The following is a 12,364-nucleotide window of genomic DNA, read 5'->3' as shown; positions in this document are numbered from 1 at the left end:
TAAAGATATATCACTTGTCTGTGTTGCACATTAATGCCTAGGTCTTTTAAATAAGTGCCAAGGAACAGCTCCTCATTTTTTCTGCATCTGGCTTTTGTATTATATTCCCAGGACAGACAAATAGGTCACAGAATAGTGATATTCATTGCAGATCTCAACAATTTGAAATGTGTTTGTTTAGTTGTGTCTTCTGAACTAAAGATTCTTTCTCATAAAACATGTCCTAACTGAGCACTCTGCCAGAAAATGGATCAATGTCGTTGCTAGTCCAGGTATCAAATGGGTTTGTCGGTTCCAATACCTCACCCATTGCATTAGTGAGTGATGCCATTTCTGGGCACCTTCCTACTGTCAAACTGTGGTGATGAAAATGCCACATTATTTTAACGTAGAAACTGCTAGCTGGCAGATGGTAGAACTTTACCTTTAAGTTAGAAGCTTGTGAGTTCAAGCAGATAATTCAAGCAGATACACTTGGAAAGTGCTGCACCACTGGAGGTGTGATTTTTCTGACTTTGTTTCTTTTTATTCGTACATGGCAGGCTGGAGTCAGTGGCAAGGCTGGCATTTATTGCCATTGAAGCGCTAAACTGTACATGCATCAACCCTTTCAAAACCATTTCAAAATTATATTTTCACCAGGGGTATAGGGCATTTCACTTTCTCGCCAATATTTATTCCTCAACAAGCATTAAGTGTAGATTGATGAGCTGGCCATTTAACTCATTGCTTTGTGTGGGATTTTTTCCGTGCAAAGATTGGCTGGCATGTTTCCGATACTATAACAGTAACTGCTGTCTTAAATTGTTAAAGGTGTTAAATGGGTTCAAGCATGTACGGAGGAACCTCGATTATCCAAAGGTCACTGACTGGGAGTATTTTGTTCGGTTTATCGAATGCTGGGTAACATAGTTTAGCCAAGCATCGGGACTTTGCGATCTTGCTGGAAAATCCGATATTCGGAAAATCAAAGTTCTTCTGTAGCTTCTTTTTATGAGTCCAAAAGGGTTATTTTCGCATTAGTAAAGCAAAATTTGATTGCTGCTGTCTGGCATTAAGGCTGTGTCTTTTTACTTTAGCTTTCTCTATCCTTAAATGTGGACTGAAATGGACAAAAAACTGCTTTAAAGCCAACGATTGTTGAAAGATTACTGTATGTCTTTGAAAGCTGGTTCAAGCAGTAGCAGGAGAAAGTGCAAACAATGCTACGTATATCCGGCAACAAGTAGCCAATTGGTCAGTGAGCTCGTGACCAGATATTGATGATAGAAACCTTCTGCCTGACAACAACTACGTGATTGGTTCTCAGGTAACTGAATGTCTTGCGGCTATGAACAAGATAGGGAGGAGTCATCAGATCTCCATCAGTTCAGGGGTCTCTCAGTTTTCTGCAGTAAATGCAGCTTTTATCTTGAAGATAAACAGTTGCTGTAAGCTGTGACCATTGTTAATAAGTTATAAGCCTATTTAAACGTCCCCCTATCAACACAGGCTCCTGAAAACTATAGAAGCAGCCAGAAAAGGAAACTGGGAAATAGTGTACTGATCAGTGCCAGAAGTATGTCAGCAACTCCATGAATATGAGCAATTTTGTGGACAAGAGTCTTGCCAGTCTTTCACTCAACCTATAACACCTCTGTTGTTTTTTTTTCCTTGTCTGTATTAATCTCTGTCTGTTCATAAAGGTGAGTTTATAAGGGGATTAATTAATTAGTTATATTAATTGACAGAGCTTTCCACAGATGGTTCATAACTCTTTGCCTGTAACTTGGCTCTATTTACCTGTATTGCATAATAATTCTTGTTCAGTACAGAACCATACCTATGCGTTCTATCAACCTGAGTCTAAAAGACAGATAAATTGGGGTAATCTACGTACTTTTAAAAATCTTTAAATTTTGTGATAAGTCTGGGAATAGAGAGGTTTACTTTCTGGTGTGCTAACCCAGTGAGGCTGAACACTATTATTTGCTTTGCCCAGAATTTGCAGTTCATTCCTGGGCGCTCCACGGGAGATGGATTGCTGTGCAGAATAGAATGATTCTGTCACAAAAGACAACAGGGAGATTATGTTTCTGTTGTCAAGCATCATGTGGAATTAAAACTACCAACTGATCATGCAAACTTGTGCTTGTGATATCAAGACCTCATTTGACTGAATGTGACACCAAGGAGTCCTATTAAATCTAGAATTAATGAGAATAAGGAGGGCTGATGGAGTTATGCCTGAGACAAAGGAAGATGTCTGTAGTTGATGGAGGTCAGTCACCTCAGTTCAGGGACTTATTGGAAGCTACAGTGAACATCTCCTGTTTGCTGAGTTTTCACTTGATTTTTTTCCCTCTCTCTGCAGCTGGGTTGCATGTGAGAAAATCTGATTTCTGAATATTACTTTATGGGATGTTACTATATTGGAATAGTTAATTAATAATTGTTACTGTATCTATTATTCTGTTAAGTTTTCCAGTAGAATTAAGTTATTCCAAGTTCTTCGTTCTTTTGTTGTATTTTAACTATAATGTGTTTTACTTAACATCAAATAGTTTGACCAGTCAAATTGCACAATATTTTATATTTGCCTTTAAAATAAGAAAAAGTTAGGGGCTCGGCTACCTTCTTAAAATATTCTGAGAAGGCCTGATCTAGTCCAAAACATTGACAAAATTTGCAATTCCTCAGATTCTGAAACATTCCATCTTTAAATACAAGATCTAGACAATATCCAGGTTGAAACTTTATTGCTGGAACAGCACAGCAGGTCAGGCAGCATCCAGGGAACAGGAGATTCGACGTTTCGGGCACAGGCCCTTCTTCAGGAAGGAGCAGAGAGTGTTCAGCAGGAGAAGATAAAAGGTAGGGAGGAGGGACTTGGAGGAGGGGCGTTGGAAATGTGATAGGTGGAAAGAGGTCAAGGTGAGGGTGATAGGTCGGAGTAGGATGGAGGCGGAGAGGTCAAGAAGAAGACTGCAGGTCAGGAAGGCGGTGCCGGGCTGGAGGGATTCGGCTGAGACAAGGTGGGGGGAGGGGGGATGAAGAAACTGGTGAAGTCCAAGTTCATCCCCTGTGGTTGGAGGGTTCCCAGTCGGAAGATCCAGACATGTAACATTCAAACCACACAAATACCAAGTAATGACCACCTCCAACAAGAGAGATTCTAACCATCACTATTTGATATTTAATGGCATTACGATCACTGAAATCTCCATTATCAATATCTGGGGAATTGTCAGTAAACAGAAACCAAGCTGGACATGCTGTATAAGACTAGAAGAGTGACTACAAGAACAGGTAAAAGGTTAGGAATCCCTGCAGTTAGTAACTCACCTGCAACTCCTGAAAGCCTGTCCACCAACTACAAGGCACAAGTCAAGAGTATGATGGAATACTCCCCACTTGCCTGGTTGAGTGCATCTCCAACAACTCTAAAGAGGCTTGACACCATCAAGGACAAAGCACCTGTTTGATTAGTACAGTATCCACAAATCTTCACACCCTCCACCACCAATGCTCAATAGAAGCAGTGTGTACCATCTACAAGATGCACAGAAGGAATTCACTAAAGGCTCCTTTGGCAACACTTTCCAAACCCACAATCACCTCCATCTAGACAGACGAGATACATTGGAACACCACTACCTGCAAGATCCCCTCTCAGCCACTCAGCATCCTGACTTGCAAATCTATTACTGTTCCTTCACTGTTGCTGACTCAAAATCCTGGAAATCCCTCTCTAATGGCAGCGTTGGTCTACCTACAGCATGTAGCCTATAGCTGTTCAAGAAGGCAGCTCACCACATTCTCAGGGTGACTAAGGACAAGCATTAAACGTTGTTCCAGTCAGCAATACTCGTGTTCTATGAATGATTAAAACAGATTCACACAGAAAACCACTGAGTAATGTATGGGCCTTCCTTTTGCCTCTGTAAAATGAGGGGGGCCGGTGAATCAGTAGAACATAGAACATAGAACAATACAGCACAGAACAGGCCCTTCGGCCCATGATGTTGTGCCGAACATTGTCCGAGCTTAAGCACCTATCCACGTACCTATCCAATTGCCGCTTAAAGGTCACCAATGATTCTGACTCTGCCATTCCCACAGGCAGCACATTCCATGCCCCCACCACTCTCTGGGTAAAGAACCTACCCCTGACATCCCCCCTATACCTTCCACCCTTCACCTTAAATTTATGTCCCCTTGTAACACTCTGTTGTACCCAGGGAAAAAGTCTGACTGTCTACTCTATCTATTCCCCTGATCACCTTATAAACATCTATCAAGTCACCCCTCATCCTTCGCCGTTCCAATGAGAAAAGGCCTAGCACTCTCAACCTATCCTTGTACGACCTATTCTCCATTCCAGGCGACATCCTGGTAAATCTCCTCTGCACCCTCTCCAAAGCTTCCACATCTTTCCTAAAATGAGGCGACCAGAACTGCACACAGTACTCCAAATGTGGCCTTACCAAGGTCCTATACAGTTGCAACATCACCTCACGACTCTTGAATTCAATCCCTCTGCTAATGAACGCTAATACACCATAGGCCTTCTTACAAGCTCTATCCACCTGAGTGGCAACTTTCAAAGAGCTATGAACATAGACCCCAAGATTCCTCTGCTCCTCGACCTTACTAAGAACGCTACCGTTAACCCTGTATTCCGCATTCTTATTTGTCCTTCCAAAATGGACAACCTCACACTTGACAGGGTTGAACTCCATCTGCCACTCCTCAGCCCAGCTCTGCATCATATCTAAGTCCCTTTGCAGCTGACAACAGCCCTCCTCACTATCCACAACTCCACCAATCTTCGTATCGTCTGCAAATTTACTGACCCACCCTTCGACTCCCTCATCCAAGTCATTAATAAACATTACAAACAGCAGAGGACCCAGAACTGATCCCTGCAGAACTCCACTTGTAACTGGGCTCCAGGCTGAATATTTACCATCTACCACCACTCTCTGACTTCGACTGGTTAGCCAGTTCTCTATCCAACTGGCCAAATTTCCCACTATCCCATGCCTCCTGACTTTCCACATAAGCCTACCATGGGGAACCTTATCAAATGCCTTTCTAAAATCCATATACACTACATCCACTGCTCTACCCTCATCCACATGCTTGGTCACCACCTCAAAGAATTCAATAAGACTTGGAAGGCAAGACCTACCCCTCACAAATCCATGCTGGCTGTCCTTAATCAAGCAGTGTTTTTTCAGATACTCATAAATTCTATCCCTCAGTACCCTTTCCATTACTTTGCCTATCACCAAAGTAAGACTAACTGGCCTGTAATTCCCGGGGTTATCCCTATTCCCTTTTTTGAACAGGGGCATAACATTCGCCACTCTCCAGTCTCCTGGTACCACCCCCGTTGACAGTGAAGACAAAAAGATCATTGCCAACGGCTCTGCAGTTTCCTCTCTTGCTTCCCACATAATCCTAGGATATATCCCATCAGGCCTGGGGGACTTGTCTATTCTCAAGTTTTTCAAAATGCCCACTTCCTAACAAGTATCTCCTCTAGCTTACTCTCCTCTTCAACAATACGGTCCCTCTCATTTGTAAATACTGAAGAAAAGTACTCATTCAAGACCTCTCCTATCTCTTTCGACTCAATACAGAGTCTCCCACTACTGTCCTTGATCGGACCTACCCTCGTTCTCGTCATTCTCATGTTTCTCACATACGCATAAAAGGCTTTGGTGTTATCCTTGATCCTACCCGCCAAAGATTTTTCATGCCCTCTCTTAGCTCTCCTAATCCCTTTCTTCAGGTCCCTTCTGGCTATCCTGTATCCCTCCAACGCTCTGTCTGAACCTTGTTTCCTCAACCTTATGTAAGCCTCCTTCTTCCTCTTTACAAGACATTCAACCTCCCTCGTCAACCAAGGTTCCCTCACACGACCAACTCCTTCCTGCCTGACAGGTACATACAAATCAAGGACACGTCGTATCTGTTCCTTGAAAAAGTTCCACATTTCAATGACATCCTTCCCTGACAGCCTATGCTCCCAACTTATGCTCCTCAGATCTTGTCTTGCAGCATCGTATTTACCTTTCCCCCAATTGTAAAACCTACCCTGTTGCACGCACCTATCTCTCTCCATAACCATGGTGAAAGTCACAGAATTGTGGTCACCATCACCAAAATGCTCACCCACTAACAAGCCCATCACTTGTCCCAGTTCGTTACCAAGTACCAAATCCAATATGGCCTCCCCTCTGGTCGGAAAATCTACATACTGAGTTAGAAAAGCTTCCTAGACGCACTGCACAAACACCGCCCCGTCCAATCTACTTGATCTAAAGAGCTTCCAACCAATATTTGGGAAGTTGAAATTGCCCATAACTACTACCCTGTGGCTTCTGCACCTTTCCAAAATCTGTTTCCCAATCTGTTTCTCCACATCTCTGCTGCTATTGGGGGGCCTGTAGTAAACACCCAACAAGGTGACTGCTCCTTTCCTATTTCTAACTTCAGCCCATACTACCTCCTAAGGCAGATCCCCCTCGAACTGCAGCCGTTATACCCAACTTATGCTCCTCAGATCTTGTCTTGCAGCATCGTATTTACCTTTCCCCCAATTGTAAAACCTACCCTGTTGCACGCACCTATCTCTCTCCATAACCATGGTGAAAGTCACAGAATTGTGGTCACCATCACCAAAATGCTCACCCACTAACAAGCCCATCACTTGTCCCAGTTCGTTACCAAGTACCAAATCCAATATGGCCTCCCCCTGGTCGGAAAATCTACATACTGAGTTAGAAAAGCTTCCTAGACGCACTGCACAAACACCGCCCCGTCCAATCTACTTGATCTAAAGAGCTTCCAACCAATATTTGGGAAGTTGAAATTGCCCATAACTACTACCCTGTGGCTTCTGCACCTTTCCAAAATCTGTTTCCCAATCTGTTTCTCCACATCTCTGCTGCTATTGGGGGGCCTATAGTAAACACCCAACAAGGTGACTGCTCCTTTCCTATTTCTAACTTCAGCCCATACTACCTCCTAAGGCAGATCCCCCTCGAACTGCAGCCGTTATACCATTTCTAATTAGCAATGCCACTCCCCTCCTTTTTTACCACCCCCCCTGATCTTACTGAAACATCTGTAACCAGGAACCTCCAACAACCATTCCTGTCCCTCTTCTATCCACGTTTCCGTGATGGCCACAACATCGTAGTCCCAGGTACCGATCCATGCCTTAAGTTCACCCACCTTATTTCTGATACTCCTTGCGTTGAAGTATACACACTTGAACCCATCTCTGTGTCCGCAAGTATTCCCTGTCAGTGCTACCTTCTCCACAGCCTCCCTACATTCTTGGACATCCTGAAAAATAGCTAACCTACTTGCTGGACTACAAGTCCGGATCCCATCCCCCTGCCAAATTAGTTTAAACCCCCCCCCCCGAAGAGTGCTAGCAAACCTACTTCCCAGTTTATTGGTGCCCTTCTGGTTCAGGTGGAACCCGTCCTGCTTGTACAGGTCCCACCTTCCCCAGAATGCAGTCCAATTGTCCAAATACCTGAAGCCCTCCCTCCTACACCATCCTTGCAGCCACGTGTTCAACTGCACTCTCTCCCTATTCCTTGCCTCACTATCACGTGGCAACGGCAACAACCCAGAGATGACGACTCTATCCGTCCTAGCTTTTAGCTTCCAGCCGAACTCCCTGAGCTCCTGAATGACCTCCCCACCCCTCTTCCTACTTATGTCGTTGGTGCCAATGTGTACCACGACTTCTGGCTGCACACCTTCCCCCTTAAGGATTCTGAAGACACGGTTCGAGACGTCTTGGGCCCTGGCACCCGGGAGGCAACAAACCATCCGAGAGTCTCGCCCATTTCCACAGAACCGCCTGTCTGTCCCTCTAACTATAGAGTCTCCTATAACTAGCGCTCTCCTCCTCTCCCCCTTTCCCTTCTGAGCCTCAGAGCCGGACCTTGTGCCAGAGACCCGGTCACTGCAGCTTACCTCTGCTAGGCCGTCCCCCCCAACAGTATCCAAAGCGGTATACTATTGTTGAGGAGAAAGACCACAGGGGATCCCTGCACTGCCTGCTTCCTCCCCTTCCCACCTCTAACTGTTACCCAGCTACCTCTGTTCTCTGGCGTAACTATGTCCCTGTAGCTTCTACCTATCACCCTCTCAGCCTCTCGAATAATCCTCAGTTCATCCAACTCCAGCTCCGGTTCCCTAACGCGGTCTGTGAGGAGCTTGAGCTGGCTGCACTTCCTGCAGATGAAGTCGGCAGGAACATCGGTGGTCACCCCTACCTCAAACAAAAGGGTAGCAACATTCCACTGCCTGCACTGCCATAACTCTACACTTAGTCTCCAAAACAAGAAGACTAAGTAGCCTACCTGTTCAGCGACTGAGTCCTTTTTTTAGGTTAGAGGAGGAGGGAGGGTGGGAGACACTACATGTGTAGTGTATAAAAAAGGGGTGTAAGAAAGGATTGGAAGGGCCTACTTATCAAAAATAACAAAGCAATTTCCAGTTTTCCAGTTAAAATGTTGTGAGGATATTTGTGATGCTCTTTGACTCTGAGCCAATTTGGTGCTGGTCTTTTTCTGTTCCAAAAAACAACCATATAGTATCCACTTAAGTTAGAGCACCAGGGGTTGATCATTAAAGGTGAAATTGTTCATTAAACAAAGGTTAAATCTAAAGCTAGTCCAAATCTTTCACTCAAATGTGAAGATGAAATCTACAATTTTTTTTGGAAAAGAAATCATTTTTAAAAATGAGACCCAAAATTTTGGATTCAAATTCTCAATTAACTCATTACTTTTGTTCCAACTTCAAAATCAAATATCTCAAGTTACATTAGCACCTTCTCACAGCTGTCTCTGATACACCACAGTGTGGAAATTATAGTTTTAGATTGGCTATCAACTTTCCTCAACTTCTTGTGCACTGTGCCAATCAAATAGTATAATTCTACATAAATATTTATTTATCAGATAAACAAAGCAATTTTCAGGGTTGTGAATGGTCTCTAACTGGCTCTGTTCTGGTCTGTGGGAAAGTTAATTCACTAACAATTGTCACTAAAATTGTATCTCATTCTTACTCATTTTTCTTTTGCCATTATTTTAATAGGGATGTTACTTTGTCTGTTTTAAATCACCTCCAAAGTGGTGAATATATTAAAATATTGTCATTTGTATTCCTGTAGCTCGGAGAAAGTGAGGACTGCAGATGCTGGAGAATGTCAGAGTTGAAAAATGTGGCACTGAAAAAAGCACAGCAGGTCAGGCAGCATCTGAGGTCTATTCCTGATGAAGGACTTTTGCCCGAAACATCAATTTTCCTGCTCCTCGGATGCTGCCTGACCTGCTGTGCTTTTCCAGCACCACTCTTATCTAAACTCTGGTTTCCAGCATCTGCAGTCCTCATTTTTGCCTAGTATCTGAGGAGTAACATTTTGGGCTGAAGCTCTTTATCAGGAATTCCTGTAGATTGCTACCCTTTTGTTTTGTTGTATCTTTGGTTAAAGAAGTTCATGTGTGATCCTGGCTTCCTTCCTGTGGTTGATAGTGCAGGTATCAGTGTTATCTTAAAGTCAATTCAATGCCAAACAAGCTCAGTGCATTTAAATATGAATATAATCTCTGACGAATTCTCTCTGATCCTTAGAATAATATAATCAATGAGTTGGCTATATAGCCATGCAGTTAGTTGAAACCAAGTTAAAATTGGCCAATGTTATTGGAGCAGAATGGCAGAATTGGAGCGGTCTGAGGGTTTAATATTGATTTGGGATGATTGTGAGTATTTTGGTGAGCCAATACTTCTTCAACATTTTACAAGTTTCGTTGAAAATCAGTTGTGATTATTTGTCTCACCTGAACTCAGTATCAAAGAAAAGCATTTGGTGTTGTGTTACCATACTTGTGACAATTTCAGAAATCCCCACTGATATGGCTGTGCACTCTCCGAACCAAGAAATTGTATGTTTTGAGAGGTGAAACACTCAATTTTCCAAATCATTTCTGAAAAACTAGACATAGTTTACAACTCTATGAACCCTCTCCTCCAAATAGCTTTTCCAATTTGCTATTGTAAACTACTGGAATTGCAATCAAGTTAGTCTTTCTTGATTGCACTTCAGAGCAGATTCAGACCTGACTCCAGTGTCAGTTTTGTTTTGTTGCAAAGTGAAAGTCATTTTATGAAAGTGACAACATAACTGCAACCTTCAGTTTGTCAGTAGCTGTACAGGTGATTAGAATTTCCTTTTAAAGAGGTTTGCAGCAATTCAACACAATGTTGCCCTATTATTAAAACCAATTCTCTATTCCAAAATTATATAGACCATGTCTTCTCTGGGCTTCAAATATTTTTAATCATTTAAGTATGTTAAATAAATCTCAACAACTACACTGATGAAATAATTAGAGGCCAAGTACATTCATCAAACCTGTTTTTGTCCATATTTTGATTGCAGTTCTGGCACATGTTTATGAATGACATTATAAAATCATCAGTGATTGTACTGACACCATGGGATTTAAATACTGTTTAACATCTGTCAACTCCTCCATTCTTTCTTCCCTGCATGCTAATTTTAGCCTAGTTTCAGCTAATGTGATTTCCACTAGTCCAGTCACACTTTCACTGGCAGTTAGACATCTGTCTCGTTCCAAAAGTGTAATCTCTCAAATAACAGTTCTAAAGATTAGAAAGAGAAACTAAATAATTAGCGCTTTCCTTTATAATATGAAATCATTCAAGCAAGGAATGTCAGGGGGTGAAGAAGGAAAAGTAACCAATCTTAAATGTTTTCTGGTTTCGAATAGTTTTCATTGGTATGGAAAGAGGATGTAAACCTGTTTGCAATGCTATAGTTTAAAAAATGTCCGTGGAACAGTAAATCCATACCTCTGAAAATAAACCCTAATAACATGATATTAAATGTTTTGCAATTTATCAATTTGTTGAAGAGTTGAGAAAATTTTAATAAAATTTTGAAAAGAAAGCTGAATGAATTTATGAAAAGAATCCTTCAATTCAATTTAACAGGATTTGATAAGAAGGGTTTTCTGATAGTGCCTGGCAACCCAACTCACTGTTGTCTACAAATAGCCTCTATGTTGTTTAGCACTAAACAGCTTCTCAGGGCACGATCCATGGGCACCAGCTACATGCTCTCCTCACTCATTGACATTGGACATTTGATACTCTCTCACCATCTTCATGGCAAGTCTCTGAGCCACTTGCAGAACACTTAGTAATTGCAAAGCTGCATTGTAGGGCACATATAGAGAGGCTCCTGCAAAAGCCCTTTGTGCACAAGATCAGGCAGCCAGCTCAGGATTGGTCAAGGCTGCTCTCTTGCTCCCTTAGTGCTCATTCATTTAGCACCTACCTGTATACTTGCAGTATCCATACCTTGCCTTAATGTGCCTATTAGCACAATGACCAGACAGCTTGCCATGCTGGTCAGCTGTCCTCAGCCAAGGGGGCATGCACCTTTCCTTAGGCAGAGTCACCCTTGCACCATGTGCCAGCGGCTTACATTGTAAACACGCTACATGTGCAGCAAGCAAGCAGTTATGACTCTAAGTCTTAACAGAAGAGACCTCACCGAATTCCATGGAGGCACTCATCAGTTTACTCAAGGGCAGCCTCCAATTCCGTTCCAGGGCACCTGTCATGGCCAGGCATCTGGTTAGAATGTTCTTGGCCAGTGAGTCTTTGCAGTTAAGGGAGTGAGTCACTGTCAATCCTGCATAACTGCAGCACCCAGTTTGGGGACAAGGCTAATGCAATCAGGGAGATGCACAGCCACCAGCCAGGGCTCTGGCTGCATCTTGTACAGGGCTTTCCTGTGAGATCACTCAAGCTCAGGGTCAGTCTGTTGGGTGCCATCAACAAAGCTAAATGCGAATGTTGGCCATGGTTGGGTGAGATGCTGGAGTTGTGGTGGGGAGGGAGGGAAACAGTGCTGGAGGCAGGGACATGAGATGGGGGTACGGGAGGAGACATGGGGTTGCTGCTGTAGGAAGGAGACTCGGGACTCGAGTAACCAGGATTGGGAGCTGGAAGCTGGGGCAAAACAATGGCGAATGTGAAGGTGGGCAACTAGATATCTGAGAGGGGGATCTGGTAAGGCAAGGAGGAGAATGGGATAGTATAAGAGGGAGAATTGTCCATGGTCAGAAGCACCTTGTCTTCAAAAGGGAAACAAATTAAGAGCACACCAGACATGGCAGGGGCTGATGGGATAGGGTGAAGAGTTGCAAGCTCCTACATACTTTTTGGGTGGGGACTGGAGAGGTGCACAACCTGTGCGTTCATGGGAAGGGCTGCTAAAAAGGGGATCTGAAGGGGATCGTAACACTTA

Source organism: Chiloscyllium plagiosum, unplaced genomic scaffold (genome assembly GCF_037043375.1).
Source record: "Chiloscyllium plagiosum isolate Xiang-an unplaced genomic scaffold, Cpla_swu_hap1 HiC_scaffold_15, whole genome shotgun sequence".
Lineage (NCBI taxonomy): Eukaryota > Metazoa > Chordata > Chondrichthyes > Orectolobiformes > Hemiscylliidae > Chiloscyllium > Chiloscyllium plagiosum.
This window is presented reverse-complemented; position numbering follows the sequence as displayed.